Source organism: Mus caroli, chromosome 11 (genome assembly GCF_900094665.2).
Source record: "Mus caroli chromosome 11, CAROLI_EIJ_v1.1, whole genome shotgun sequence".
Taxonomy (NCBI): domain Eukaryota; kingdom Metazoa; phylum Chordata; class Mammalia; order Rodentia; family Muridae; genus Mus; species Mus caroli.
In genome coordinates, this window is record NC_034580.1 from 57,738,250 (window position 1) to 57,744,888 (window position 6,639).

At 49.6% G+C, this 6,639-nt stretch overlaps 1 long non-coding RNA gene across 1 annotated transcript; it reads right to left on the bottom strand.

Annotated features, from left to right (window-relative positions):
• Positions 1-3,586: 3,586 nt before the first annotated feature.
• Positions 3,587-6,281, bottom strand: LOC115032562. Its single transcript, XR_003838207.1, has 3 exons — positions 6,193-6,281; positions 4,573-4,707; positions 3,587-4,042 (listed from the first exon to the last, which is right to left on the bottom strand). It is a non-coding gene; the product is annotated as an uncharacterized LOC115032562 (long non-coding RNA).
• Between the last annotated feature and the right edge of the window lie 358 nt (positions 6,282-6,639).

A 6,639-nucleotide genomic window follows, 5' to 3' on the forward strand; every position in this document is an offset into this window, starting at 1 on the left:
TGGAGGCCAAGTGTTTAAATACCTGAGTCTGAGGGCGGGGGCACATTGTTTATTCAGTTCAAACAACGCTGTTTGTTTGAAACACTGCTCTCTTCCCTCTCGAGGAGCCTCAGTCTTCATGGTATGCCTGGAGAGAGTCTGCAAGCCAGCCACCCTGCTACACAGCAGAGAGAGCTGAGGGAGTATTATGGTTTGGATAGGAAATGTCCAACAGCGGGCTCACCTGTTGCCGCAGTTCATCTAGAGGTGCAATTTAGGGAAGTTACGGAGACTGGGAGGTGGGGCCCAGCTGGAAAAAGTAGGTCACTGGGTAGGGCCACTGGGTGTCACATGTTTTCCCAGTCCTCATCAGGTTCTCTTTGCTTCTTGTTTGACATTGTGCAAGTAGCCTCAGCTCCATGCTCCCAACACCATGACATTCTGCCTCTCCACAGACCAGAATCAGTGCACCCAAGGGCTATGGGCTTTCCCCTTAGAAACTGTGAACCCAGACAAATACATCTTCCCTTCGGCTGTTCTCTCAGGGACTTTGGCATAACTACATAAGATGAGCTGACACGGGAGAGTGCCAAGGATGGATAGGATGAGGCAATGAGCACTTCCTCCAGCCCCAGAGAACCAGAGGGTTGTGGATGGGAACTGGATAATCTGAATTTGACCTGAAAGATGAGTGGTATGCTAATGGGAAGGAGTAGGCAGGGGTGGGTGTTGGAGGAGGTAGAACGCCTTCTGGAAACCTGCAAAGGTTTGTTCCGCAGAAGCCACCAGCGAAAGGCTGGCAGTCAGAGTTCGATGGTTAACGTGGCTGGAATCTGTCAACTTTCTGAAATAGTTCTTCACTGCAGATGGGTGTAGTCTGATTTGTGGTGTGAAACTGATGTGCATTCAGTACAAACCATACCTTCAGTTAAGAGCCCCCCTCATGATGGGCAGTGGTGGTGAGCCGAAGCTCTGACCCAGCCAGTGATCATGAGGGGGAAACACTTACACTCAAGTGTCCCATGTTTCTAAGCTACAGTGATGGGTAGGTTGAGTGGCTTGGATTCCACTTGGGCCTGATGTTTTCATCTCATGCCATTTATCAAGACATCACCCATCTTAAACAGAGGAGCACCTGTCGCTGCAGTCAGTGGCTGTCTCAAGCCTTCCCATGTGTGTCATCACCATCAGCTTCCACTGTCCCCCACCCACCAATCTACCCATAATCAAGCAATAAAATCTTGACGCTGCTTCATCCCTGATCCTTTAGGTCCCCTGACTGGCTAGTGCCAGACTTTTCTCTTTACAGTTTAGTGAGTGATTCTCATACTGCTGTGTGTGTGTGTGTGTGTGTGTGTGTGTGTGTGTGTGTGTGTGTAGGGGGGAGCCACTGATGAAACCCGCCCTGAAGCCAGATCCAGAGAATGACACAATCCTGGCCACCAGCTTTTGAAGTCGTGCCCTTCCATGTTTGCTCACCACAGTTGCACATCCTCAGTAGCTATGTGTTTGTTTACAGAGGGCAGCAGCAATTGCCAGGCTGTGCCCAAAGAGAAGTTTAATAGGTGAGATTCAGCAAGGGGAAATCTAAGAGCAGCTTTGGTCCACCCGACAGTGAGCTGGGGTGGGGGGGCGGGAGGGGCGGGAGGGAAGAAGGCAAGCACTCCTCAGTTGCTAAGTTGCTAGGACACTGTTGTGACTCTGCAGACACTAGGGCTAATGCTGGTCAGCGGGGTCCTCGACTCTTCTCATTGAACAATTGAAATAGGATCCCACATAGATTTGCAGAAGTAGCAAGACCACTTCAGAGTGAAGCACTAGTACAGATCAGAGAGGGGCACCTCTCAAGATTGTACCAATGGGTAAGAGCACGTGAACCCCCACTACTGTCTGGGTCTTCCTTGTATGGGGTTCAAGAGGAAGAGCTTAGCTCCTAAGGGGTACAGTGAGGGCGGGTCTCTGCTTTGACTGCACTTAGATTACATAAGCCCTTAGTCACTGAGCGCGACCCCTCTCTATGCATCTGATTTCCATCATAGACAAGCCCACTTATGCATATGCATAAGATGGTGAATAGGGGATTCCTTCTCAAAGGTCACTTGAGGACTCACTTTTACCTTACTGTGCATGTACCCCAAATCAGTTCAGGTTGGCTTAGCCCTTCAGCCTGAGATTATATTTGAATAGAAACTGTCTAAGTTTGACAGTCATTCGGGGAGGAGAAACCTGTGCTGTTGTTCAGGTGTGTGTGTGTGTGTGTGTGTGTGTGTGTGTGTGTGTGTGTGTGTATGACCTGATGAAAGTGCATAGTTGCTTTGCATTAGAAATGAGCCAGAAGAACACAGCAGAGAGAGTGGCCAATAAAAGACCTGGCCAAGAAAGAGATCCAGAAATGTTTTCAGACACTACAACCACACCTTGTCCTGGCCATTTAGGTTGTTTTGAGGCTATTTTCCTGGTCCAAAGCCATGTTACTTAATGTAAGAGAGTGGTTTAATAACCCAGCAATGGTCTGGGTACCATGAAAAGTGCCAGTGGTGTGGAGGCAGAAAAGGACTAGAACAGCCAGGATGGGGTCCCTAGCTCCCTAAGGGGCAGGAGTACAGCTCCTGATCAGGTAGGAACAAGGCATGAGTGTCTCAGAACTGGAGGAGGACGCTGCAGTCTTGGCCTGGGACATGTGGGACAGTGACATGGGTCTGAGCTGATTTAGGTGGGAACAGGACAAAAAGTCGAAGCTGTTCACATTCTTAGCTTTCCATCTCCAGAGCTAATCCAGGACCACAGACAAAGGAATCCAAGGGTGTCAGGACCAGCTGGAGGAGCTAAGATTGCTCTCCACCAGCAGATTGATGCCTTGGACCTTCTTCAGATGGAGTCCACCCTCGGGAGAGATAAAATGCACATGGAGTGGAAGTAGCAGTGTTGGGACTCAGGTCCAGATAATCTAACCACTAGGGATCACTGTCCAAGACTAGCAGGGGAGTTGGTACTCACCTGTGCTGTATAGTTTTATGTCAAGTTGACATAAGCTAGAGTCACTGGAGAGGGAGCCCCAACTGAGAAAGTGTGTCCATAAGATTGGGCTGTAGGCAAGCCTGTGAGGTATTTTCTTAATTAGCAATTGATGGGGAGGGGCCCATCATGGGTGGTACTATCCCTGGGCTGATGGTCCCGGGTGCTATAAGAAAGCAGGCTGAGTAAGCCACGAAGAACAAGCCAGTAGACAGCACTCCTCCATGGCTTCTGTGTCAGGTCCTGCTCTTAGGTTCCTGTCCTGTTTGAGGTCCTGTTCTGACTTCTTTTGGTGATGCACAGCGTTGTGGAAAGTGTAAACCAAATAAACCCTTTCTTCCACAACTTGCTTTCGGTAATAGTGTTTCATCACAGCAATAGTGACCCTAAGTAAGACACTATCCTACTTGGCCCCCTGCTCAAGCTCCCACCCCACTCAGAGACTCACCAGTGACCACGTCTCTCAGGCCAATATTCCCAGATGTGTTGGAATAGCTACTAATCCTGGTAAAGAAATTGACACGGGGCTGTTTCTCCTGCATGATGGGACACCTTTATTCTAACAAGAGAATAAAAGGCGTGGGACCAAGTATTGTCTTACTACCCCTCGTCCATCCTGAGGACTAACTTGCACTGAATGTCGGTATGGCGTTGGGTGTGGCTTGCCCAAAGGTCCATGTGCTAGAAGCTGGGTTCTTGGTGTGGTGATGGGGACATGTTGAGATCTTTAGAAAGCGATACTTGGGCAGCCCCAGACTGGTCTCTCCTTCGCTCTGGCTTCCTGTGTGTCTCTTGCTTTTGCATGTTTTTCCCCATGAGGTGATGAAGACAAGGGATTCTCTCATCTGAGAAGATGCCATGCTGTTTGGATTTCCAGTCTCCAAAGTTTTTTCTTTTAAGTACTCAGCCTCAGTCATTCTTGGTATAGTAACAGCAGCGGCCCAACCTATGCATGATGTTGACTCAGAGGAGTAGCAGTTCTTCTTCTCTTCTCCCCTCAAAATGCCAATTGAATTAATTTCTAGGTTTTACTCCTTCTAGAGAAGCACTGAAGGGGAAGGGGGAGGAGCAAAATCCCTTTATAAACCACAACGAATCACTGTGCCTTATTGAAATAAATCACTGTCCTCCACTTTAAAGGTGATTTGATATACACTCAATACATTTTTCTGTGGTTATGAGCATCTGCTACTCTTGCAGAGGACCCAGGTTCAGTTCCCAGCACCTTCTGTGGCAGTTTACAACCATCTATAATGCCAGTTCTGGGGATCTGATGCCCTCTTCTGGCCTCTGTGGGCAGTACATGTGTGTGGTATACACACAGACAAGTGCACACACATACATACATACTAAAAAAAAATCCTCAAAAAACAAAAATTAAAAAGTGCATTTTCTGGGATTGGTTCTCTATCTCAGTGGTAGATTTCTTGCAAGACCCTGGGTTCCATCTCCAGCATTCACCCTGTCAGAAAAGGAGTGCATTTTTCCTCCTCTCTAGTTATGGGCACCGCTTTTCAGAACTATCTAATTTCCCTCCCCCCCCCGCCCCCTCAACATAAACCCTGGCTGAAAGCTCACCCCGTGCTCTTCAACAATCTTCTCAGCTTTTCATTTCTTATTCAACTGAATCTTGGCCTGTTCAGAAACCACAGGACTCCACTTCTGCCTTCGATCTGCCCTGCCTGCTCCTTCTGTGTCACCAAACACCAGGAGCTGACAAAGACAAAGATGCCGTTAGCCAGAAGAAAGGGGGCATAGCATTTTGCATGTTGAAACCGTCCTTTCTGTAGATGTCTGCATGAGAAGCCTGTGCTGGTAGAGTCACATGCCACAGGGCCCCTCAGTCCCTGGTCCTGGGCTTCCTGGCAGTCTCAGCATCCTGGATGCTCAGCCAGGTCTCCCTTGATGGAGCCTGGACTGTGCTTGGGCTTCATACAGCTGTCAGGTCTGGTTTTCATGCTACTCATGCGGCCCCAGGTTGGGCCTCCTTGCTTGGCATTGGAACTTCATTCCTGGCTGTCTTATGACCTCCCTAGCCCTTCTCTCCCCCCACTGCCAAGAGATATGATCCCATTTCCAAGACCTGGCATAACCCACTATATTCACAGCCTCCATACCACCCTGAAAACCCTTCCAATAACATTTCCTTAACTACAGTGGGCGCTTTCATTTCCTGATTTTCTCCTTTAAATTTTCCTGCTGACTAGGTGTTGCCAGACTGGACACTTAAAAGTTAATTTACAGAGTCCCGAGTTTCCTTTAGGGAACACAAGCTGAGACGCCAAAATCTCTGCTTTTCAAAGAATGTGATGTTAAAAACCACCCGGCTGGGTCCCAGACTGTAATTTAAAAGAAAAAGAAAAGGAGGAGGAAGAGGAGGAGGAGGAGGAGGAGGAGGAGACGACTACGAAGAACCACCTTCACTACCACTACCACCATCACCACCACCACCACCACCACCACCACCACCACCACCACCACCACCACCACCACAACCACTACCGGAGTATCCAAGGGTTGAAGCGTTTTGATTTACACACCATTTTCTCCCAGATAACCCAATTTTTTCCAACTGAGTACATCACGCCTGTTACAAGAAACCATTCCTGCCCCACCTTAACCGCCTCCCGCCTTCCTTAAGCTTCTGGAAGCTGCCAGCAGATGGCGCTAGCCTGCCTGGTTTTTCCTTGTGGCCTTGGGAGTCAGACAGGGAGGTAGGTGGGGGAGAGGCCTGAAGTCAGAAGAACGCTGAGCCCAGGCCAAGATTTCTTCTGGCATCTGGAATGCATTAAAAACAACCCACAGAGCTGAATATAATTCTCCTTCGAAGAGAGTGGGGTGGGGAGAGAAGAAGAAGGAGGGAGGGAGAGAGGAAGACAGAGGAAAACAGAGCGGGGAGGGGAAGAGGCAGCAGGGTTGAAAATGGCAGTGGCAGGCAGAGAAGCCCGTGGGTCATCCTGGAGACGTGTGCCTCATCTCACTTGTCCATGACAGCTGCCAGCATTTCTGCTCTGGGTGAACAGGGCGACATGGTTGAGAGGAGGAAGCAAGCGACAACCAGAGGGTTCTGACAGGATGGTGGGAAGGGATTCCCAGCCTTCTCCAGCAGGCTCCTCCTCACTGGCTTGGCGGTATCGGTATCTGCTATTGGGGGCGCCTCCTCTGCACGCAGCCCTATCGGCTTAGAGCATAGCATACCCGTGCTTATGGAGGCTGTGAGCAGGTTGAATTCCAGGGACCGATCATCGGGCCTTCTCTGCCACTAACCCTCACTCCTCCAACTCCCAATCCAATTTCCTTTTCTCCTGGGCCTTGACGGAAATTGTTTTTAATGGTTGCTCAACCACGCCACCTAGTGCTTAGCAGATTCTGTGTGAACAGCAAGCAAAAGACAGTGGGAGCACACCGTCTGGGAAGGAGGCAGCTAGCTGACTGTCATTGGGGACCAGTCTTGGGTTTGCAGACCGGTTCTTCTTTCTACTCCTGATACCAGAGGACAAAGACACCCATTCCGCTAAGCTGGGAGAGAGCTGGGCCGGTTTGTGTCTGTCCACTGGGAGGCCATGCCAAGGTACTGAAGAGACTGTGCAGAGAGCTACCAGACAGAACTACCAGGCTAGGCTAAGCGCCTGTGGGTGTCCTTTG